Here is a 25,513-nt window from a genome sequence, read left to right as displayed (position 1 = left end):
GGTTACAAACTCCGCTAAACCAGTAGTACTGAATAGCTGAAATCGCGTGGTGGTGGCGTGGTGGCAGCGGGAGGCCCCATTAGCGAAAGCACGCCTGAGGTTAAGAAAGGTTTCAGGTTAAGAACGGACCTCCTGAACGAATTAAGTTCGTAACCCGAGGTACCACTGTACGAGGTGGGAAAAGCTAACAATAATCCATAGCCAGATGTACGAACAATCTTGATTCTCTCCACCCCTCCTGCTTTCTTGCATGCAAGATGACTTAGGCTGCAATCTCATATGCACTTTCCTGGGAGTAATCCTCACTGAATTTAAAGTGGACATACTTCTGAATACAGATATACAGGTGTGCACTGCAAAAAATCCTTTGTTGGGTCAGGTCACTTAGCTCAATACTCATTTTCATGAGTGGCCAGCCAGATGCCATAGGAAGCGCATGGGTTGAGAAGAATGTAACAGTCATGCCCTGTTCCAGGCTACCAACAATCAAGAGGTACATTGCCTCTATTCATGCGTCTCCATTTGGTTTACCAAGGCTAATATCAACTCACAGGCCTCTCTTTCATAAATTGGGACTTTTGTTTTTAGTGGTTTCTTAGTGATCGGGGACTGTCCCCTTGTCCTAATGCAGCAACCAGGTTCCCTTCCTCCCAGCGCAAATCAGATTTGCTGCATCCAGCAGCCACTTCCCCCTAACGAAGGAAACAAGCCAAGGCAGCACACAGGAAATCCCGTTTTGCTTCAAAGAACAAATTAGGGACTTGTGGCAAGGCAGAACTCGGTGCAGAGGAAAACCAAGATCATGACACATGCGGAACAAGCAAACATTTGGCAAACCAACTGTGATGAAGAACAGAGTTGCGTGAGCTCCACTAGGGAAATCCCAAATGCTTGACTTCTGGAATTACTGGAGTAATTCAAGGTGAGCCTGAACTGCTAGGCCTGATAGAGATCTCAGCCTAACATAGCTTTTCCTCCAATCTCCAGACTCCCAACTATTTCCAAACCCACTCACAATGGCCAATGCTTAGGAATGATTGGAGTTGGTAATCCAAAATTTACAGGGTGGTATTCAACTAATTTCATTCAAATTACACATTGAAACTAATGGAACATGACTCAGTTAGGTGCATTAATTACAACAGGTCTACTCTGAGTAAAACCGAATTGAATACCATCCAGATTGGGAAACCATGTTAAGGTGTTATCAAATTGTTTAGGTGGCCTCTATAACATTTTTTTTCCAATTCCTTTGACAGATGCTATGGAGTTTCATGGAGGTTGTCAATATATGTTCCATTTTGGACAGCTTTCTGTTCCACTCCTGTTTTGGTAGCAGAACATTTTTCACCCAGAGCTATTTTTAATATTTGTGGTATGTCACTGGTGGCGTTCCCTCCTACCTCTTTCTTGTATGTGTGAAAATAAAAATAACATTTATACCACACATTGTCCTCCGACTCTTGGCAGGTTTTTGTGTGTCAGTTTTTAAGTGTACAACATATACAACATATGCCCAACTTTTATATGCCTGGAAGTCGCCATAGCGCTTAAACTGGAATCACAACTGACTGAGAGCAAGAGAGCTCATGTGGTCCCATTCACTCTCTCACTCAAACTCCACGATCAGAATACTATCTAGACTCATCTCCATGTACCCTGAGCACAATTCTGAGCACAATTCAAAGTGTTGGTGCTGACCTTTAAAACCCTAAACAGCCTCAGCCCTGTATACCTGAAGGAGTGTCTTCACCCCCATAATTCAGGCCGGACACTGAGGTCCAGCTCTGAGGGCCTTCTGGCGGTTCCCTCACTGCGAGATGTGAGTTTACAGGGAACCAGGCTGAGGGCCTTCTCAGCAGTGGCGCCCGCCCTGTGGAAGGCCCTCCCATCAGATGTCAAGGAAATGAAACAACTACCTGACTTTTAGAAGACATCTGAAGGCAGCCCTGTTTAGGGAAGTTTTTAATGTTTGGTGTTTTATTGTGCTTTTAATTCTGTTGGGAGCCGCCCAGAGTGGCTGGGGAAATCCAGCCAGATGGGTGAAGTATAAATATTTTTTTAAATTATTATTATTATTATTATTATTATTATTATTATTATTATTAAAAGTCAAGCAAAAGACACAGCACCAAATCCTCTAAGTCTGAGGCCTGGAAAGAATTTTGTCATCAAGACACACAGGCAACACAGTTATCTCTTCCGCTTTGCATGGCAGGCAGCTCACGTAGTCCTGCAACAACTTTCCACTTCTCTTCTGCAAGCTGATTAAAAAAGCCGCCCACTACCATCACCAAAAGTGCAAATAAAACAAATCAAAGACAAAACTAATTGTTGACTGACACACATAGCCAGACAACAATGAAGAGTGTTTAGATAAACACTGGGGGGTGGGGTGGGGAGGAGACAGGTGTATGTGTATGAAAAGATATTTGCAGAAATGTGGGTGTGTATTCCTGAATGGCACTGCCTCATTGACAGCCAGCACTGTCAATCAACACAAAAAGTGAGTGACCAAACAGTTGTCCCAGGATACTAATCAGGAATCACCCCATGGTGGATGGAGCCAAAATGGGGCCACTAGGAAGCAAGAGGGAAATATAACGTTTGTGGGCACGCAGAGGTTTGCAGACGTTTATCTATCTTTGAGGATGTTCTTTTATATTGAAGGGAAAACCAAAGCCAGTACTGTAGCTGCAAAATTTGTTAAGAGTGTCAGTTTGAAAAATAAATGGGAAATCAGAGTGGGGTGTTTCATAACACAAGAGATAACATTGTTGGAAAAGGTGCCTGACAGGTACCTTCAAATGGAGCACCCCCACTATAAGTGATGACAAACTGAAGCGTTGTTCCAAGACTCAACTTGCCCTCTCCTCAAACCCCACAACAACCCTGTGAGGTAGGTGAGGCTGAGAGGCAGTGACTGGCCCAAGGTCACCCAGTGAGCTTCGTGGCCGAGTGGGGATTTGAACCCAAGTCCCCCAGGTCCAAGTACCACACTCTTAACCGCTACGCTCTATATTTAGCATTTATGGAGCTCACTTCAAGTATTCAAAGAGCCCAACATATTTTCTCTCAGTTTCTCAACATGTTAGGTCAGCGTTATTATTTCTGAAAGCTAGATGATCGAGGTGAAATCTGGACCGGAGATTTCCCAGGAGCTAAGCAAACAGGATTGTGCCCCTGGCTCCTTACCCAAAAAGACATAAAATGTTCCAAGTGTGTGTATTTAACTCTTTTTACCTCACACTTCAGAATAACGGCGCAAAATTTGGTGAGGTAACAAACCTCGTCTTGTTTTCAAAGAGAGGCCGCGTTAGGTAGGCAGCCCATACCAAAGCTTCTCTGTAGAGGGAAAACACAGGCAGGTCTTAGGGCATGGCTTGAGGGCAAATGATACAGCTGCCTTGCTGAAGCTAAGCAAATTTTGAGCCTGTGCCTGGATGGGAGACAACTGAGGAGCCCCACGTATGCCGCCTTGAGTTCCATGAAAGAAGAGAAAATGGAGGGGGCAGGGTTTTCTGTGCCTAATTCTAGTTCAGAATACCTGTGGATCTAGCCTGGTATAGTCCACTCTGACTGGCAGCAGCCTTCCAGGGCACCTGTTTCCCCCTTTTTAACTGGAAATTCCAGGGATTCAACCTGACACCTTGTAAAGGCCAAGCAGATGCACTACCGAGGAAGCCACAACCCTTCCTCCCCAGGAATATATATATATATATATATATAGTCTCTGTACCATTCACATTCCCCACACGGAGAATCTCACAAGAGGATGCCAGCCAGAGTTCTCCCGAGTTCAGATTTCTAAAGATGTCTTTCTCCTCTGTGGCAGTTAAAGTCAGCCTGGGAAGGGGAGGCGGACCTCGTCCTGGTAACATTCCCACGAAGTCTGGGTCCCGTGGTGGGTATTACTGCCCACTGGGACTGGTAGGCTGGAAGGCAGGGAGACCAGCAGGAGACACAGCCCAGGCATGGGCAAACTCCAGCCCTCCAGATGTTTGAGACTACAATTCCCATCATCCCTGACCACTGGTCCTGTTAGCTAGGGATGATGGGAATTATAGTCCCAAACATCTGGAGGGCCGGAATTTGCCTATGCCTGACATAGCCCATGTGAAGCACAGCCACCCACTGACTGGTTGCAAGTAAGAAGACAGACAGGTGAGGGCCAGCTGAGAAGTTGGGGGGGGGGTGGGCAATGCCCCATCCGCCCTCATGGAACAGCCTCCATTGTGAAGCTGTATGTTGTTGCAACAGCCCACTGTGGAAACAGGCAGAGGAGCATGCCCAATGTAGGTTTTTTCTCCAGATTTTAAAATTTATTTAAAATTTATTTATGAATTTATAACCCACACTTCGATAAAAAAAATATGGCAGGCTGGAGCATGACAAATATTTACCGTATTTTATTGTTGCAATCGGAAACGGTTGTGAGCCCCCTTATTTTATTTTTTTGTTACGTTTATATGCCCCTTTCTCTCTCCAAGGAGCTCAAGGGGACACACGAGTGTCCCTCATTTAATTCCAACAACAACCCTGTGAGGTAGGTTAGGCTGAGAGGCGGTGATTGACCCAAGGTCGCCCAGTGAGTTCCATGACTCTGTGGGGATTTGAACCCTGGTCTCCCAGGTCCTAGTCCAATACTAACAATTACACTACTCCAGCTTGAGTGATGCCAGGCTAAGAAACAGGGGCAGTGGTTGCCACTGGTCTGTGGTCCTTCCTGAGATTACAGGCTCTGACTTTGAGTAAATACAGCATAGGAATGAAGTGTCACAGATATAGATAATGTAAGGGAGCAATTGATAGGACATTGTGTGTGTGTGTGTATACACAGAGAGACATATACAAGCACACATATAAATACACACACACACATCCATCCTATCTTATATACATAAATGTATACATAAATATTTTTCTTTCATAGAAAAGTCTCGATTCCTGATCTCTTTCTCTCTCTGCAGCATCAAAAAATCTGAAAAACCCAGCTTGTGAGTGGTTGTAGCCTTCATTCTCAGGAAAAAAACCCAAACCCAAGGAATTTCTAAGTACTGTATAGAATATATGCAAAAAGTCCAGAGTTACAAGAACAGGGAGGAGTTTTAAGGTGCTATTAAGAGTTCATAGTAGCACTAACGATTATTGGCTCAAATAAATCACATTTGGGACTGAGCCAACACCTCAACCTCTTGCTTTTCAGAGTAACACAGGGGAGAAAAGAAAAAGAGAGAGGCTGACATACATTTAAAAAACCCCACAGGATTGTAGAGAAACAGTGTGTGTGTGGCATTTTGAATACTCGTAAAAAAGCGCAACATAAGGCAATAATGCAATTACTTCCTCCAGTACAGCAGTTTTTTGCAGTGATGATTTCATTTTGGCTAGCCTGCTCCTCCTGTCAAATTACAAATTAAAATGAGCAGAGGTGACAAGACAGGAAGATACAGGATCACTTGGCACGTATTCAAGTGACAAAATGCCCTTAACACATCCGCATTCGTAAAACGGCAGCATTGCTTGGAAAATTATTTGACAGGTCACGGTTTCGGTAAGTGTCCTCTGGTTTCAATTTATGCAGGTAACTGACTTAAAAAGAGCCGCTATTCTCAAACGCCCGTGAAAGGCCACATTTTGCATTTGTGGGTCTGGAGTGACAAAATAATTCTTGCCTAATTTGCAAGTATCAGCCACAGAGTAAATTGCTTGCATCTGTTCTGGACAGAAGCCATAGTCAACCCCCATAAACTAACTCATCTGCTGAATTGCAAAAAATAAAAAAAAAGTTTGCTCTGCAAATAACAAGTAACTTCATTTGTTTGTATTAAGATGCCAACAGATTTTGACTGGCCTTGGCTGCTTAACAAGATACCTTATTTCAGTTACCCATAATGTATTTGTTTTAAAAGTTTGTCTGGCTTTATCTGTGCTTTAATAATTATTTTATGTGCTTTGTTTTTTAATTGTTTTGCAGATTTTAGCTGGGTTAGCTACACTTTATTTGTACACCACTTTAGATACCTCTTAGATTAAGCGGCTTATAAATCTTCTAAATAAATACAGTTGACTCGAAAGTTGTGTGATCACAGTTTTATGCACTTGGCGGCTGGCCAGCACACCCATCACACAAATTACCGTATTTTTTGCTCTATAAGACTCACTTTTTCCCTCCTAAAAAGTAAGGGGAAATGTGTGTGCGTCTTATGGAGCGAATGCAGGCTGCGCAACTATCCCAGAAGCCAGCACAGCAAGAGGGATTGCTGCTTTCACTGCATAGCGATCCCTCTTGCTGTTCTGGCTTCTGAGATTCAGAATATTTTTTTTCTTGTTTTCCTCCTCCAAAAACTAGGTGCGTCTTGTGGTCTGGTGTGTCTTATGGAGCAGAAAATACGGTAAACACATGCAAGGTGTTTACCAGGCCCTGGAAAGGTCTTTTGTAAACTCTGGAGGCCTTTGTGACATCTCACAAAGGCCTCCAGGTAAGTGTCTCTCAGAGCCTGATAAGCAAGGCAGAGGGCTTAAAAGCTCTTTTTGCTTGGTTTTCCTGCTCTTTGTTTATCTTACTGCATTTCTATCCCACCTTTCCTCCAAAGAGTTCCAGGTGGCATACATAGTTTGTTGAGCTTTTTTGGCAAACAAACAAACAAGTTTTTGCCCTATTTTTTAAGGAAAATAGCAAAAAAATGACACAGCCAACACAGGTTGCCATATGTCTGGATTTTCCCGAGCATTTTTAGTGATTTCCACCCACACACTGCTTTTGAATGCAGTATTCTGGATAAGTCCGGGATATTCTGGATGTATGCCAACCCTAAGTTTTCATCCTCTTCATTTAAACTGCACAACAACCCTGTCAGGTAGGTTAGACTAAAAGGGTGTGTTTGCCCAAAGTTCCCCAGTGAGCTTCATAGCTGAGTGGAGGTTCGAACCCTGGTCTCCCAAGTCTTAGTCAGACACTCTCACCATTACACCAAACGGATGCTCCTCCACGCGTACCTCCTAGGAAGTAAACAAACTAGCACATCCATTTTTCAGTTCTAGTTTTCTAGTTACGCAATTAAAATATTTCCATTTAAATAAATTTTATTGTATATAGCCAAAGGCCTTTACAGGTTGTTCAGAATTAAAATGAGATAGCTTTTTTTAAAAAAAGTAATTCCCCACCAGCTCTTTGCTGTGGTGCGATTCATGCCAGCACCTCATTCCGTCACATCTGCAGAACAGACGGACTTTTGGCAAACCTTCCACATTCACTGAGTCACGTTTACTTTCACCCACATTCAAAAAGCCCCCTCAGAGCACAAAATGAAACAAAACTCACAGGACACGCGCCCCCCCCCCCAACAACACTGTACCTTTACAGTCTTGACCGGTAAGCATGGGATGAATTCTCAGTCTCTGTTCTCATTCGCCCCCAAAGCCAGCCTCCAGCAACTCCCTTGGAAAGCAGGAAAGGGGCTTACGGGAAACACAGGAGGCAGACTCTGCTGGGAACTGCCCCAGAGACAAGGAAGTTGCCTTCGGATTTGTTCCACGCACAGGTCATTTGGAAGCTAGCTATGAAGCCCGGGAGGAAATAACTGTTATTTGTCTGTTCCGATCTTTCAGTTTCCTGAGGGTCAAGAATCATTTGAAATAAATCGTCGGCAGGCAAGGGAGAGGGTAGACATTTCAGTCTCAAAGAACAACCACCACCATGGCACAATTCAGGGCGGTCTTCTTTTTTCAAACCATGAATGGAAAGTGAAAGAAGCCAGCAGTCTGCACAGTGGATCAGGAAATGCTTTTGATTCCCCATTGCAAACAGCAGACTCATCATGCTTGCATGAAAGCCAAGCTGGGCCGAGAGAAAGATTTTAAAGCAGCAGGATTTCCCCAGCCGGCTGAGGCTGATGCGATTTGTAGTGCAAAGTACTGGGAGGTTAGGGAAAGGCTGGTGGCACATAGCCAATCCATAATATAAATTCTCCGAGTGGCTCACAAAACAAATACAACTATTAAAATACTGTATCAAATAAAAACTATTAAAATCTAAAAGCGCAATTAAGACACTTGACTTGCCATGTTTTGTTTTGTTTTTAAAAAATATATGCATCAAATTTGTGCCTTGTCTGGTTTGGATGTAACACAGCAAGAACATGCATAGGTACAGGTGCCTAGGGAAAAAGCTGACTGCTTCACTCCTCCCCTGGGTCTGATGCTGTCAGGCTACCCAGAGCAAAGCCATGATTTGGCTCAGAGCTCTATGTGAACCCAAGTGGCTCCAAGGTTTGTACTTAGTTAACTGCCCATGGTCTGTTTAGTCCAGCCAGGTAGTTCAGCGGCAGGATTGTCGGGTGGAAGGTAGTGAAGTGGCTGCAATTGTTCACCAAGCTATGGTTTGGGCTTAGCATGACAGTTGTACCTTGGATCCCAAATGCCTTGCGAGTCGAATGTTTTGGCTCCAGAACGCTACAAACCCGGAAGTGAGTGTTCCGGTTTGCAAACGTTCTTTGGAACCCAATGTCCGACGGGGCTTCCGATTGGCTGTGGGAGCCTTGGTTTCCAAATGTTTTGGAAGTCAAAGAGACTTCTGGAACGGATTCCGTTCAACTTCCAAGGTACCACTGTATAAGCAAACGAGGCCAGTGAGCTAGAAGGTGTCCATAAAGATGGGGTCCCCAAGATAAACACGACTTCTAACAGTGGTTACAGGCCCTGTGAACTTTCTGCACATGGTTGTTAATAATCTGAATCTGCAGGGATCCTATCTGTCAACTTGCCCTATGCTTTTATTCAAGCGGCTGAAGGAGCAGGATGAGGTAGGGTGCTGATAAATGTCCTCTGAGATACAATAGGCTGTTTGACAACATGGGCCATTGGCCGGCTGCAGCAGAACTCTTCATAGGCTTAAAAGAGAGAGAGAGGGGGGGGGGGAGGCAGAACAGGAACCAGATACACCAAGAAACAATTGAAAGCACTTCTGCACGTGGAGGGAGATAATGCACTGGCCACTTCTCACTTTGAGAAACGTTTCCTGTGCACATGGCTAGGGAACCACTAAAAGCAAAGTGCTGGGGGAGCCACAACAAGCAAAGAAAACTCAAAGCATTTGTTTCGAAATAAAGACAGCCACTGAACTTTCTGCCTCTCCTAGTTGAATGACAGTTCTCCACTCATTTGAAGCGATGGACTCTGGGATTCTCGCCGTTTGTGTGAGAAACGTTATGACACACATTTCTGAGGACCCTGGGAAACTCAGAATGCAAACTAAATACTGACATATTGTCAAAGAAGATACCTGGATCTCTATTCTGGAGAAGCCAAGACTTGAGGGGTGTGGTGGCTGCAGCATGAAATCCCTTCAGGTAATGAAGGAGTGCTATGACAAAGCCTTGTTCTCTCTGCCCCAGAGGGCAGGATTAGATTTTGGATGAACATTAAAAAGTTCTTCATAAGATCAGTTTGATGCTGGAAACTGTTGCCTGGCAGGTGGGCTGCCTCTCTCTCTCTCTCTGGAGATATTATCATAAATATTACAAATATTACAATTTATTACCCACCCTTCACCCTAAGGTGTCAGGCCATGGTACAACAATTAAAATGATATTAAAACACAGTATTGCACAACATTGAGATCCAGCATTGAGGGCCTTCTGGCGGTTCCCTTTTGCGAGAAGTGAGGTTACAGGGAACCAGACAGAGGGCCTTCTTGGTAGTGGCGCCTGCCCTGTGGAACGCCCTCCCATCAGATGTGATGGAAATAAGCAGCTATCTTATCTTTAAAAGACATCTGAAGGCAGCCCTGCTTAGGGAAGTTTTTAATATTTAATGCTGCATTGTTTTAACACTCAATTGGAAGCCGCCTATAGTGGCTGGGGAAACAGCCAGATGGGTGGGGTATTATTTATTATTATTATTATTATTATTATTATTATTATTATTATTAGCAGTTCAAAACCACCAACAATCGCAGAAACAAGCTGGGTCCTAAAAATAAGACATAAAAAGGTAAAGGTAAAGGACCCCTGACAGTTAAGTCCAGTTGCGAATGACTCTTGGGTTGGGGTGCTCATCTCGCTTTACTGGCCGAGGGGGCCGACGTCTGTCCGAGGGCAGTTTTCCCAGGTCATACAGTCAGCATGACTATGCCACTTCTGGCGAAACCAGAGCAGCGCACGGAAACGCCATTTACCTTCCTGCCGGAGTGGTACCTATTTATCTACTTGAACTTTGACGTGCTTTCGAACTGCTAGGTTGGCAGGAGCAGGGACCGCGCAACCGGAGCTCACCGTGTCACAATCCCAAGAGGCTCAGTGGTTTAGACCACAGCGCCATCCACGTCCCTAAAAATAAGACATCAAGTGTCAAAAGCCACAGTGAAGAGGCTTGTCTTCAACATTCACCAAAAGCTCCATGTTGAAGGTGCCAGACACACCTCTCTGGGGAAGGAAGTTCTACAGATGAGGAGATGCCACAGAAAATGTCCTCTCCTGGCCTGTCAGCCTGAGATCTTCAATTAGCGGCTGGGCAGTCACCTATTTATAGAATAATAGATCTGTATGATTGGAAGGTACCCATAGATTTACCAAGCCCAACACCCTGTGATGCAGGAATCCTGCCCACAGTTGTCCCTGGGTGGGCTCAAACCACCAACCTTCTGGTTAAGAGCCAAGCATACTGACCCACTGTGCCACCTGAGATATGGGGCGGAGGGTGTGTGGGGGCTACAAGGCACTCTCCAACTCTACAAGTTAGGTAGAATAAAGCAGTACATGGAATGCAGGGGCCAGGGAGGTGCTGAGTGCAAAAGCACTTCGCCTGCCGAAAACCCTCCGGCGCTGCCATTAAGAAGCAGAAGTTCTCCTGTTAATTAGAGCTGAATTTGGACTAAAGTACAGGCACATGCTAAAAGAGATAAGATCACAAATGGCGGAACAAACCAAGTGCAAGGATTTAAGGTTTGAACTTGAGATAAGACTTCATTTGGTGCAAAAGACTGGGGGGGGGGGAAGCCTACAGTTTATTTAAAGTTTTCTTCTCCACATTTATGATTCAGCAACTGTCCTCTGAACGTTAGTTCAAATTACTGTATATTTGTTCAAGCGAGGATAGAAGAAATTGCTCATATATCTTCAGCAGGAAGGAAGAATGAAAGAAGTCTGCAAACTGCCAAGTAGCTGCTAAGGTTCTTTATTGAATCATCTGTAGTTTGACAGATCGGTCTTCTTCCCAGGCTGAGAAGGAAAATGGTGACAACAGTTTATTTACTGGGACAGAGTGACTTTTGCAGCTGTTGTTAAAGTTCTTGGTGCAAAAGAACGAAGCATGGGACAGAGCAATGGAGAAATTTCTGAAACGACAATGGGATATCAGCTCTGCCAAAGGCATGATGGATAACAATTGCTATTGCTATTGTTATAATGAGGCTATTATTGGACTGTAATTGAAAACTAATAAAAATGTATTACAAAACAAAAACCATACAGCACTGAAACAGACAATAAAATTTGTGATATTACTATGCAAAAAATACAAAAAATTAGTTGGGGGTAGGTAAGGGATGGGGCTATGGACTCCCTGGGTGCATTCTATGGGTCCTCGGACCCCTAATAAGGAACCACTGGTCTAAGATAAATTTAATTATTGTAAAGATATGTTATTTTGCTGGATTTTATACATGTGCATTTAAAAAAAGACAAAACAGCATGGGATTAAAACTTAAGATGCAGAAGTATGTCCTGAACATAGGCACAAAAATTTCATTTCAATACCTGTTTGCAGGATTATCACATGACGTATGGAGCAAAAGCTTTTGGTTTAAGTAAGGGCCTCACTTTACTACAACATACATGCCTCTGACAAAGGACTTATCAGAAATCCCGACTTCCAAGCAGGACCAGTTCTTAATAGCTGGCAGACTGTGTCAGACTTTTAAAAGCCAGATTTGACACATTAAGTGTGCCCCCCCCCCCCGGTCAAATAAATGCTCCCATTTCCATTTATTTTGGGGAAAGAATTAAAATGAAAGCAAAGTTGTTTTGCATGTGTGACCTTTAACAAGTTTAATTTGTTCCACGTAGCCAAGGGCTTTGTGCTGGATCATGATGGATTATTACGCTTACAGACTAGCTGTCCTGATCTTTATAACCAAGCTCCTGTATAAGATGTCGCTTCTTTCGCACCTTGCTTCTATAAACACAGGCCAGAGACAAACACTGCACTGTGGTTTTGACATTGGAGACGCCAGCTGGGAGAACAGCAGCAGCAGCAGGAGTCAGCCAGGAATCATAAAACTGACTTACTGCAAACCAAAGGGGGGTGGGGAAGCGGGGGAGAAAGAGACAGAGAAAGAATACTGGTTCTCAGCAAACACCTCGCAGTCAACATCATGGAAGTCAGGGCACTGGAACATCAATATCAGACTCTCCAAGTGTCCCTTTTTTTCGGGGACAGTCCCAGATTTACAGAAGCTGACCTGGTTTTTGATTTGATCCTGGAATGTTCCACTTTTCCTTAGGACGTTCCTATTTTCATAGGAGAAATGTTGGAGGGTATGCGACCCCTAAGTCAAGGAGATAAGAAACTATACAACCTATTTACAAGACATCTGAAGGCAGCCCTGTATAGGGAAGTTTTAAAACATTTATACCGGTATATATGTTGGAAGTCGCCCAGAGTGGCTGGGGCAACCCAGTCAGATGGGTGGGGTATAAATAATAAATTATTACTATTATTATTATTATGGAATAGGGTGTCCGTATTTTCACTGGGAAAATGTTGGGGGGTATACAACATTACTGCATCTTTTAAGTGCCCAGTTCAGTTGAAAACAGCAGGACATTCCCGCTTCTTTGCAAGATCTTAGCCTATGCTGCTTCTCTTCACTTCCATTTCCCTGTGGTTATCCTGGAGGACAGGAGCAGAAATATGCCCCAATGCCTAAACCAGGGACAGTGGCCCTCCAGGGTCTGTTGGACTACAACTCCCATCAGCCCCAGCTAGCATGGTCAATGGTCCAGGATGATGATAGAGCTTGGAGCCAACCGACTTCTTAAAGGCTACAGGTTCCCCAGCCCTTGTTAAGAAAGCAAGCACCTTGCCGTAGGCAGGAGAAAGTGATAATTCGCTTACCCTGCTCCCTCAATTAAATAGCCATTGTAATGTCTATACAAGGAATCCCTGGGCCAGATAAACTACAGTGGTACCTCAGGTTACATACGCTTCAGGTTACATACACTTCAGGTTACAGGCTCCACTAACCCAGAAATAGTGCTTCAGGTTAAGAACTTTGCTTCAGGATGAGAACAGAAATTGTGCTCCGGCGGCACGGCGGCAGCAGGAGGCCCCATTAGCTTCAGGTTAAGAACAGTTTAAGGTTAAGTATGCACCTCCGGAACGAATTAAGTACTTAACCTAAGGTACCACTGTAATGGGGAAAAACCTGCCTGTGCAACCCACAGTCAAAAGAGCAAGCTCCTTCTTCAGTCACTTCCCTAGCCATGCAAGAACCCCCCTGAGAGATCTGAATGCTCTGGTGAAGGAGCACGTTCTTAAATTATTGCTAGAAGCTTCTTAATGACAATTTGGGAATTTTCAAGTTCCAGCAGGCATCCCAGGCAACCTTGGAAGCAGCCAAGTACCTCCTATCCCCATCGAAACCTGGCAATGCAATCCAGAGCAAAAGCTGAAGTACCTCGAAAGTAGCAAAGGCCTTCCTTCTGAAACAGAAAGGTAAACATCGACAGAGGTTTCAATGCCTCATCGCCAGATCGTAACCCTTGGACTGGCCAGCTTTGCAGCAGAGCTGTTTTTGCACCATAACGCAACCTCCCCCACACTTGGCCTATTGAGACACTTGTGCAAACAGAAGCTTCCTGTCAGCCTTTTTTTAAAGTTTAGTGGAGGGTTTTTTTGCTACACAACAGCGCCCAATTTAGCAGGCAACAGAGTAAGTCAGTGAGAAGGGGTGGGGGGTCAACCTCACAAAACATCACTTCACTACAAAACCAAGTCAGAATCTCCCACAGCCGTTTGGGAGGCTGGCTCCAGTTCTGCTTTGTTTTTAAATCTCATTTTTATGAAGACTCACATTCAGGGACACTGTGTTTGTATAGCCAGATAAAGAAGTGATGCCGGGGTGGGGTGAGAGAAGAGAGAGATAAAAATGGGGATTTCCCAATTGATAACTTCCAGCAACAGGGATACCACCCCCACAAAAATGAGGCATGTGGATGACAAGCCAGGACCCAACCCTTCCTTGTTGAATGATAGGAAGAACCAAGAACAATGCACCTAGATAACACCATATCAGCTAGCTCTGCATAGGTGACAGCTGCCATACTGCCCTAGACCCCCCCATCTTCACTATACTGTACTTTAAAAGCAGTATCACAGCACTTTATTTTACTTATTTCATAAAATAAATACACGGCTTGATTAAAAAAAACAAAACCTCAAAGCAGATTTTTAAAAAGCCTTAAATCATCCTCCGTTCCCCCTCCCCAAAGCATCCTGGGAACTGTAGTTTATAAGTGTGCTGAGAGTTGTCATGAGACACCCCTCCCCCCTCACATACACATTCAGCTCACAGTCTCAGAGAGGTTTAACAATCAATCCTTCTTCCCAGGAAATTCCCGGAATTGACGCTCAACTCTCCTCACAACTTTTAAGCCTCTTAAGTCCTCTTCCACTTTCCAGGATGCTTGAGCGGGAGGGGGGGCACGTCTGTTTAAAGCGGTACAAAACCACTTCAAATTCATAGTGCAGATGGGACCCTCGCTTTCAGCAGCCGTTTTCCTTGTAGTTGAGGGAACAGCATGGGGTTTCCAACCCACCTGCAACAGCCCTACAATTATTCCCTTTTCCGCGTCTCTCCAGACGCTCCCCGCCATTAGGGGAGGGCCCGCAAAGTGTACCTAATACATACTTCAGGGGCAATAACCTATATCAGGGGCGCACGCAGACCCCTCACACTTTTTGGAGGGAGCACGGAGAGCAAACATCTCCGCCGACAGACCCAACACCTTGAGTTAATCCGAAGTCCAGGAAACCGAACGCGCATTAACACATACACACGCACACCCCTCCAAAAAAACTATATACATGACGGCAGACTTCCCGGATCCTTCAAGAGGCTCCCATGACCCACCACCTCCTTCCAAGGCTCATAGCTGGCAGGATAAAGCAGACCACCACCAGCACCCACGAAGCCACCTCTTCCCCGCACCCAAGATTAGCCACTTCTCAGCCTCTTCCTCCCCACAGCTTGCTCTTTGCTAGCCGCTCGCCGACCCCATCCTGACTAAAGAATTCCTGCCCACTTGGCCCTTGATTCCCCAGGGGAAGCAGTTGTTCCTCGGAGCAGCCCCCTGCCCCCAGCTGTCACCCATCAAGTGGCGGATGGAGAGGGGCACTCTGCACATGCTTAGAGGTAGCCTCAACCTGAGCCGCTGCTGAGCCCTCCCGCCCCAAAGCAAGGCTCCGGCACGCCCGGCGGCCCCCGCCCCCGGTGCCTCCCGGCCTACCTTGCAGACCGCCCGGCGCCCCTTGCCCACCGCTGGGACCGATCCGGCCTCTTCCCGTCGCCGCGCTCTTAGCCCTGCCCCAGCTGCTGGCTGCGAGCCTGACCCCGCCCCCTCCCTCTCGCCCGCGCGCCCCGAGTTGCCGACATTCTCCGCCGCCGACCAATCGCCGGCGAGCTCCGCTGGTCCCTTCGCCGGGAGGCGCATCTGGTAGCCAATCAGCGCGGGCCTCGGCTTTCATTATTCATCCGGCTGTTCCACGCCTGGCTTCCTCCTCCCGCTGCTCTGCTGGAAACCCAGCTGAGTTCCGGGCAGCGCGTGACGTCGCCGCCGCCGCTGTTGTCTTTCTCCTGAGCTGGAGGGAGGCTTCGCTTCAGCCCCAGTGGGCGGGGGAAGGAGCTCTCAGCGGGGATGCTGCAGAGCTGCGTGGGGGCTGGGGGGTTGGTGGGTCACCTCCCCCTAGTGGGCTCAGCCCTCTCCCCTGCCCTGCTCAGCAAAGAGAAGTCGAGCCCGCCTTTCCTCTCCCAGTGCTGACAGAGAGTCTTGACAGGAGGAAGCCACAGCAGCTGCTGTCTCTGCCTATTCCTGCCAGGAAGCACTGGGCGAGTGCCTCCATCAGCTGGTCGTTTGACCCAGACTCTCCCCTACCTCTTTGCTTACCTTCTCTCTTGTTGGAGCAGTCGGTATTGGGGCGGGGGAGAGATGGGAGTTACTGGGACCCAGCCCCTCCACTGTGTGTGGCACCCAGAAGGAAATGGCAAGTGAGCAAGAAGGAGGAGGAGGAGGCTGGTGTTTGCATGAGTATCTGCCACAGCTGGTTCTACCATTGGATAGAGTGAGGTGGTTGCCTTAGGCGGCAGATCCTGGGAGGCAGGAAGTGGAGGTGAGGTGGTGAGAGGACACAGCTGTGGTGTTCTCTGCGCCCTTCCTTATATATTTAGATTTATTTCATAAATTTTATATGCCCCTTGGTTGTAGGAAAAAGAAAGTGGCTTACAAAAAAAAGACTAAAAACAAAATCATCACTAAAAACTTTTACAGCTATAATTTACGCCATACACAAAGTTAAAACCATAATAGACCGAAAACAAATTAAAACCCATATAAACTTTCCAAACATCTGAGTAAGGCTTGCCTAAATAATAATGTCTTCAGCAAGCACCAGAAAGAATACAGTGAATGCATCTGTCAGGAGTAGTCAGTGTGTTGTCCTCTAGATGTTGTTGCACTCAGACTACCATCTTTCCTTACTATTAGCCATACTGGTTGGGGTTGATGGGAGTTGTAGTCCCACATCATCTGGAGGATACCATATTGGCCAACCGTGCTCTAAGCTAACCTCCTAGGTTTTCCCCCCAGCCCATTAACACCTCTAGGTGTTGGTCTAACACCTCTGTAGCTTTTCCTGAGTCAAATGGGACAGAGAGATGGCGCTCTGGTGTAATCTGCATATTGAATATCATTCCTGGAAACCAATCAGGTAAGTCGTCAGGGCTCCTGAAAAGCCTGCAGCATGGAGGTTTGGTGTCAGTCCAATAGGACATTGTTCCATAGAGCAGGCCACCAAAAGGACTTCTCATGGCTACCCTCATTATTGATTTATGTAGTGGGCATACCAGGAGAGCCTCTGAAGCAGATCTTAAGGTATGAGCTGGTTGGTATAGGTGTGGGTGGTCCAGTAAATAGCTCTGGTCCAAGCTGGTTAGGACTTTAAAAGTCAAAACCAGCAATTTGAACTGGGCCCGGTAATGTGTTGTTGTTGTTGTTGTTGTTGGTTTGGTTTGGTTTTTGTTATATAACGATAATCATCACCCTTTGACTTTCATGGGAAAATGAGTGTCTAGCTTCTGACCTGAGCTACCTTGTCCTTTGAGTCTGACTCTGTATGAGTTGCAGATGGTATGGCACAAAGCAGAAAGTCCCAAACCTCCTTTAGGTGTGTTAGTGGTTGGCATTAGCCAGTCCTCCCAAGGTGCTGTGTAACCTCTGCAGCTGACCCTGGGAAGGGATGGGTGCTGTTAGTGCACAGGTGGTGCGTACACCAGAAGGAAAAACATGTTTGGTCTGGATCAGGGGTCAGCAACCTTTTTCAGCCATGGGCCGTTCCACCGTCCCTCAGACCATGTGGGACTATATTTTGAAAAAAAATGAACGAATTCCTATGCCCCACAAATAACCCAGAGATGCATTTTAAATAAAAGCAATATTCTACTCATGTAAAAATACCAGATAGGCCCCACAAATAACCCAGAGATACAGTGTAAATAAAAGGACACATTCTACTCATGTATGTAAAAACACACTGATTCCTGGGCTGTCCGTGGGCTGGATTGAGAAGGGGATTGGGCCTCTCATCCGGCCCATGGGCCTTAGGTTGCCTACCCCTGGTCTAGATTAATGAGTTCTGCGTTGCGTAGCAGAGGATGTTGGAAAGCTCACTTGTTCACCTCTGTCCCTGTTGTGCCAATTTCCTCTTTTTTGTGTGTTTCTCTGTTTTGTGAAATTCGTTTTATTGATTGGCTTACAAACCAACAATTTCTGAAACCCGTTTTTGTTACATGTACTGAAGTCTTTTCATACATGACACACACAAAAACAAAGGAAACCGGATTGTTGTTATTAAAATAATTTATATACTGTGGGAAATTGCAGTCAAACATATCTATGCATACATGCTAGTTGGTGCATGAAGGGTTTAAAACCACAGAGTTCTTAGACTCAGCTAGGTCATGCCCCTTACCTCCATGAGGAAGGAAGTGAAGCTGCTTCTCTTTCTGTTCCTCACCTCTCTCTGTGCCATGTAATCAACCAGGACTAATGTTTGAAACTATATACTGTATTTTGCACCCAAAAGTAATCTGCCTGTGTTCTTTTTGCTGCTGCATGAAATAACACATGAACTGGACTTTTGGATTTAGAAAGTTAAGCAATTAAAACTTACTGAACTGTATGTGGCCTGTTCATTGCTACAGGGGTAGAGAGAGGGGGCAGGCGTTTTAAAATACACTAAATGGGATATGCAAAAAGGTTTAGCAACCTACTAGCAATACTGCTGTTTAACTCTGAGATTGTTTTAAATTCTGTTGGGGGCTCTCTCCTGCTGGAGGGGTGTGCAAAGCCCTATGTTTGGAATTTAGGTACCCATCTGATTCTTTTGTTAATTACTGTACTCACACACAGGTCAGGTCAATTTTCCTCCTACATACACCGCCTTTCATCTTGAGAAGAAGTGTCAATGCATTTCCCAAGCAGAAAAAGCCAGCAGCAAAATAACAAGCTGTCAATCATAGTAAAACAGTAAGATCAAAGTAGAAAAACATCCCTAATTAAAATATATCATAAACAAGTCTGTTAAAACCACAGACCAGGAAATCAGAGGAAAGCTTACCTCAACAGGCATGTTTTAAAGAGTCAGCAGAATGCCAATACTTACGGAGCCTCTTGTATTTCACCAGGGAGGGCATTCCATAACACTGGTACCACCAGTGAAAATAACTGACTCCATGTTACCTCAAGTCAATGATCAGGCTGTGACAAAACTAACTGGGTTCACTGCCAGGCTAGCCTTCTCCCTGACATGCTACGGATCAATGTGCAGGATTATTATTATTTGTATATAAGAATCCACAGGCCCGGGTTTAGCAGCCCACTGAGAGATAAACCAGTGAGCTGCTGGGAAATCCAGGAATAAAAGTTTTAGTTTGAAAAAGTTTTGGAGAGAAGTGCGAATTGGATTAAGACATGATGCTGAGGGATGGAGCAATTAACCCATTCTACTGTGCTGCTTCCCTGCTCTAAATCTCCCACAAACTACCGGCAACTGCACAGGTCCCTATATGATTTCCAACGCTGAACTGGTATCCAAGGTGGGGAAGAGGCTCTTTAAGATCAGGAAAACAACATGGTGGAAAGGGCTGGGTACTGTTGCCCCAACTGGATTATTCGATTCAGTTCTCTCATGTACACACAAACGCACGCACACCACACAATTGCTTTGTGTTTTGACAAAAAATAATATATTTTTTTAACGGTGCAAAATTTGATCACTCGTTTTCCAGTATCCTGTACAGTTTGGCTGCGACAGTTGATCAAAATAGTTCACAGCTGGTCCCAACAGCCAGATCATATGTGCACTCTAGCTTCATACAAATCCAGGATTGTGATGCAAGTCTTCCAATGGGGGCTGCATGATGACAGCCTTACATTTCTAGTTGATAGATAGATAGATGATAGGAAATAATAAATGCGTTCATCATTGTGGCACCTTCATGCTGCAAAGTGGCACTTTTTTTGAAGTGCTGCAACTCCTGCAGCTGTTGGGGACACAGTGACTCTGTTGCATGGGTGAGTGGGGCACAATCCTATAGGTAGCAGCAGATCCTGGAAGAAATCATTCTACAGCCGTGAAGTGCACTGGCTAAGCTAGTTTTTTCTTGGTGGGCTGCTCAGCTGGGTTATGCAATTTAAGACCTGATTAATATGAAGTGAGTGTACACATGTTAACCAGAGTAGAGTCCGAGGGCTCGTCCACACTGGACTTTACTGTGTATTGGCAGCTGTTTGCATTTCCATTTAATTTGCATTGTCTAAGTGACATTACCATCAAGCAACACCCATCTGAATGCAGATCCCTGTCAATTCTAATCCAATAAGTTGGGGGAGATGGGGCTCCAAACCTCTCTACTCAGGGTTGCATACAATTTGTTTTGTTTTTTAGGGAGTGATGGATAAATTACCACTTTCTGCTACTCTGCTTTCCACACCCACTGCTTCATCAGTGTGTTCATTTCTTATCCAGCTTTCCTTTGACCCTCAGATTTGCATGAAACCAGAAAACTGCACGAGCAAATTTACAGTTGGCTGACTGCGCTTTTACACACTTCTTAGGTGAAGATTTTGTGTGTTGTTGTTTTTTTAATTTAAAAAGGTATCTGCGTGCATGCCCTATTGGTACAGTCAGTGCCGGATTTACGTATAAGCTAAACAAGCCATAGCTTAGGGCCCCACTCTCTTGGGCCCCCCCCCAAAAAAAAATTAAAGGGAAAAAAAACCTGGATGTACATTTCCAAAATATTAGATAAAAAACAAAATAAATCCTATATATACCATAATAGTACTTGTGCTGTGTAGGCTCCTATGATGTAAGTACAGTAATGGGCCCCGGGGCTAGCCTGCTCCCTAAAATATCACTGGTTTGCTCATTTCTATATATAGGGTGCCTGCATGGACTGGTTGCATGGCAACATGTGCAAATGGCTTTAGATACCTATTAGGTCCATAAATTACCATATACTGTAACATATATTCATCACAAAAAACAGCAACAATTTGTTGTTGACAAAGGACAGCTGGACATATAAAGGGCCCCATTTCCTTCAGTAGCTTTGGGCCTCATTAAACCTAAATCCAGCCCTGGGTACAGTATTTAACTGGCATAACAGAGTTAATAAATTAGAAGGCAGGGACACACACAAAAGGGGATGGGTACTGAAGCTGCTTCGCATTTGCCAAATCAAATTGCTGCAGGCATGGACTATTCCAGTCTAAATGTGAATGTGGGGGAAGTGGATTAACAGCTGAATGTGGACCAGCCAGACTGTGAAATGTTTTGATAGAGACCACCTGTGGCAAGGATTCTCAGTTGGACATGGCTGCTGTATCATTTTTGGGGAGCTTGCAGCGGTAATCGTATGAACCCACGGCCAGCAGTGATCTTTTCGAAAACCTTAGCAAGTCACTCATTGAGGAATGCTTTTATGCAACTATGCTTTAAGTTCATGCCTATGGCATATCTGAATGGCAGGTAGAATTGAATTCCAGGAGACTCACAGTTGTGGGCAGCCAATGTTTTATTATCATTTATGGATCCTTGTGTGGTCAAAATGGCTCCATCTACACACAAGGGGAGGTATCAGCAGGTTCACAGAAAAGCCAAGATTTGCAGAACTATCCCCCCAACAAACAAACAAAACAACTGGGGACAAAACCCCTAAAAAGGAGGGGGACCCCAAACAGACCAATGAAGACTGAGCATGCTCTATAGCCAGGGAATACCACCTTGCCTTTTTGGGCGGGGGAGGGGGATGGAATGTAGTTTCCTGGGAAAGAGCATGACTAGCTGACTGGCTGGCAGAAATTTGGATCAGGCTCACTCTGCCCTGCAACATCTCTTCCCAGTTGCACTTAATGAGCCAACCCAAGAAGGATTCCGGTCAGACCTTGTTAGTGGTTGCAGAGGCTTTACAGACTTGGGTAAGATCTGGTGCTCCTGGGGTTGGCTTAGATATGTAAATGATATGACAGCATTGTTAGGTGTTGTGGCTGGGGATTGTGGGGGGGAAAGCAAGTGTGTACGGTCTGTTGCAACACCTTGTTGTGGTACCCACCTATTTTGTGAAATGTCTTTATTTATTTCTTAACATGCCTTAACATGCCTTTTGTGGTAATCTGAAATCTTTTCGGAGTTACCCAAATATGCTGTGATGTCACTGGGCGATGATGACCTTTGCTTTCAAGTCAATAAATGCCGCAGTGAGAGTTGAAACCTGTGGTTATTGTGCTTTGGCTTTGATCTTATAAAAGGTCTTCTGCTGTGGTCTGTCTTGCCCTTTTGTCTTCTCCCCTGTGAATCCCACGCAAATGCTTATCTATGCAGACAGCTATATTCAACTAATTTTCACTGAAAGCAGACCCACTTAAAATAATGGACTTAAGTTAGTCGTGGACATGTTTCATTGAGTCTACTCTGAGTAAAAGCTGGTTGTATACCACCCAGAAGATTTTCCTTTCCTTTCCTTTCTCTCTGTTGCATTGAAGACTTGCTTGTAGTTATCTGTTCTTTCCAGCTGCCAAAGATCAGTGGAGTCTCTTGTGGTACTTCTGACTCAGCCTTGATATGGGTGGGTAAATCAGCCCAGTCCCTTACCATTTCCCATCATGCTCAGTAACATCAAAGGAAACTCCAGGATAAGGACACCGTTTTCTTTCTTTCTTTTTTGAAGGAAGTGAAATGCACAAAGTCAGAAGAATGGGAAAACCATATTTACAGGTAGAAGCGAGCAGCTGTGGAATTTTGGCATTATCGTTTTGTCCTTATTCATTGCTCAACGGAGGATTCCATTCTGGAGTTCCAAAGTAATGTATCAATTACCCACCCACTCATTCTGTCACCATCATCTGTCTTCCTCGTCACGGGGGCCACTTACAGAGCGAGGAGGGGCCAACTCTGGAAAAGCCTCTTCACCTCTTCCCAGCAAGTCCCAACAGATGATGATGTGCTGTGGGATCAGTGATGGCTTCGCCAAGAACCTCCTGTTGAATGTTGCATCCAGCGGGGAATTAGTTGCTGGCTACTTCCCAGGACTGGCCCACCCAGGAGGTTTGATGAGGCAGTCATCTTGGGCGGCAGGCTGGGGACAGCTGGGAGGGGCAGCAGATCCAAGCCCTGGGGAGCATGCCACCCACCTCCTCCTGTGCTTGGTTCCCACCTCTTCCTTTACCTGTTCCCCCCATCCGGCCTCTTAATTTTTCTTCTCCTGCCAGGGCTTCTGTAAGCTGCCTCCATTCAGCAACTGTGGGGCTGTGGGCAGAGGAGGGCACAGCATGCATTTTTTTTTTGTTTTGTCTCAAGTGACAAAACATCCTGGGCCGGCCCTGCTACTTCCAGAGATTCAGCTAGGTCTAAGCCAAGGCCAGCTGTTTGGGAGTGATGGGAGGGGTGAGTTTAAGGCTGCACCACTGGCACATATAAAGGCACAACTAGGCAGAACAGTAGGAGATCCATAATCTGATATGCAATTTTTAAATGCTGGTTCCCCACCCCTCAAATTTGAACTGGTGTCGTGGTGCTAATGGATGAGTAGTTTAACCTTTTCCCCTCTGCCATTCTCCCGATTGGAATTGCCGCACCCCAAGGTACTATTTGCTTCACAGGTCAAAGCACTGGTCCCGTACCTTATCACCTCGAAAGGGTGTACATAACCCCCGGGTTGTTGAAGGAGGCAGTTGTGCAACTCTTACTGAACAAACCAGTGGGATGTTTCAAATTTGCCTGGTTTTAAACCCGACCTCTTCTGTGCAAAGTGTATCCAGTGCCAGTCCTACTCAAAGTAGATCCATTAGAATGAATGGCCCTAAGTTGGTCGTGCTCATTCATTTCAGCGGGTCTACTCTGAGTAGGATTAGCACTGGATGCTCCCCAATGGGATCAAATGGGTAGGCGAAGATTCCCCAGGAGGGAAAGAATGGTGCTGATGACATCCAGCTAGGCTTCTTTTCTATTGAGTTTGTGAGCAGAGGCCTTAATCTTCCGCTAATGTCTGGGGGCTCTAAGAAACTAGATGGCTGACAAACATGTACTGTATCAGTGTTCCAGCAATGGCAGTGCCCTTCTGATTTTTTGTTTTTTTTAATGCTCCTACCTGAAGGGGAGCTGCTGCCACCTGGAGGGGAAAATGGAAGTCACACTTTCAGATCCTGACTAAGGAACTACTTGGGTAGAAATAGTTCTGAGTGGTATCTCCTGGTTTGTCTTGTGGAGTGACAAACAACACTATTTTAAAAGGGGCATACTTAAAAGTGTTGCTTTTTGTTTGAAAGAAAAGCAGCCAATCTGCAGTTGGTGGTGGTGTAAAAAGAGGTGCTCAGTTCGAAAGCACACCAGTGCAAGTAGACAAATAGGCACCACTGTGCTGGGAAGGTAAATGGCGTTTCTGTGTTCTCTGGCACTCATTACGGTGTCCCATTGCGCCAGAAGCGGTTTAGTCCTGCTGTCACGACCCAGAAAGCTGTCTGTGGACAAATGCCAGCTCCCTTAGCCTAAAGCAAGATGAATGCCACACCCCATAGTTGCCTTTGACTGGACTTAACCATCCAGGGATCCTTTACCTTTACCTTACTAGGTGGCACGGGGACTGAGCCCAGTGAATTCAATTGTCTCCATCATGCCACGGAGTGAGAGAGGATAAGTGAGCATGCAGAGGCTGCTCCTTTTGCCTGTTCCCTCTTCATGCCCCTGCTGTGCCAACCAAAGAGAATGTGCACAAACAGGTAAAGCGCTGCAATCACAGGCAGTGGGGTGGTAGCAACCAATCTTGGTGCCATTATGCTGAGGCGGAAACAACTGCTTTTTTCTCTTACCTAACCTCCTTCCTTTGAGTGGCATGCAGGAGGTGTTAGGCTTGCAGCGGTGAATTTCCATCATTGCTTCACCCAGGAGAATGCAGGTGAGTGAGAGAACGTGGCTGCTCCATCTGCAACCAGCTATCTATGCTGCACTGCCCAGGGCAAGGTTGGCCAACGTGGTGCCCTCCAGGTGTTGCTGGGCTACAGCTCTCATCCAGTGCTGATAGGTGTCCATTGGGACCGGTAGGGCAGAAGGCAGAGACAGCAGGAAGTAGAGTCAGAACCAGCTAATTCTAGTTTTGCCTCCACATTCCTCCCAACCAAGTCCTAAAGGGTGACACTAAGAGGAACGAGGAGGAAGCTGGAAAGCAGTGCCACCCTCTGTCTTCTTACCTAGAAGGCCTCTTCCCCCTATCCAGCCTCTCCTCAGGACACAGAAAGGGAGGCGAGGTTGCGATTTAGTCTGCCTGTCCTCCCTAGCAACAGCTTCCAACTGGCTGCTTTCCCTTCAAAATAAAAAAATGGCACTGTTAAGAACACTTGACCCCCACCCCCCAATTCACATGCTAAATACAGGTTCCATGGTTTTAGCAATAGTGCCCATCCCCCAGTTTTGCTTGCTATGAAGAGTTCTGAAGAACTTTAAACCTTGCACACCTACTTTGCGAGTTTGGCCTGTTAAAGGTATTGCCTTAATGTAGCCTTTACTTAATGTAGCCTTTACTTAAAGAATAAAAAATAATAATCATGCTTTCTTTCAGACACCCCAATTATTGAGCATTCGTTCCGATTTGTGTGCACAAAGTCTGCAGGGAGGTTAGATGATGTTGGCTATTTATTGAGCATTAATTCTAATTTGTTTGCAGTGACGTTTTACAATATTG

General features: G+C 45.5%; 1 protein-coding gene across 3 annotated transcripts in view; it reads right to left on the bottom strand.

Moving 5' to 3' along the window:
- Positions 1–15,632, bottom strand: part of STAT3 (signal transducer and activator of transcription 3) — a gene marked incomplete at its 3' end in the record, with an annotated part of 40,649 nt that extends 25,017 nt beyond the window's left edge. For all 3 annotated transcript variants that reach the window (XM_081885600.1, XM_081885601.1, XM_081885602.1), the window contains exon 1: positions 15,510–15,632. The remainder of the gene's footprint in view (positions 1–15,509) is intronic.
- Between the last annotated feature and the right edge of the window lie 9,881 nt (positions 15,633–25,513).

Source organism: Podarcis melisellensis (assembly GCF_964234715.1).
Source record: "Podarcis melisellensis genome assembly, chromosome: 13".
NCBI lineage: Eukaryota > Metazoa > Chordata > Lepidosauria > Squamata > Lacertidae > Podarcis > Podarcis melisellensis.
The sequence above is the reverse complement of the archived record's forward strand: the minus strand, read 5'-3'. Positions and strand labels throughout refer to the sequence as shown.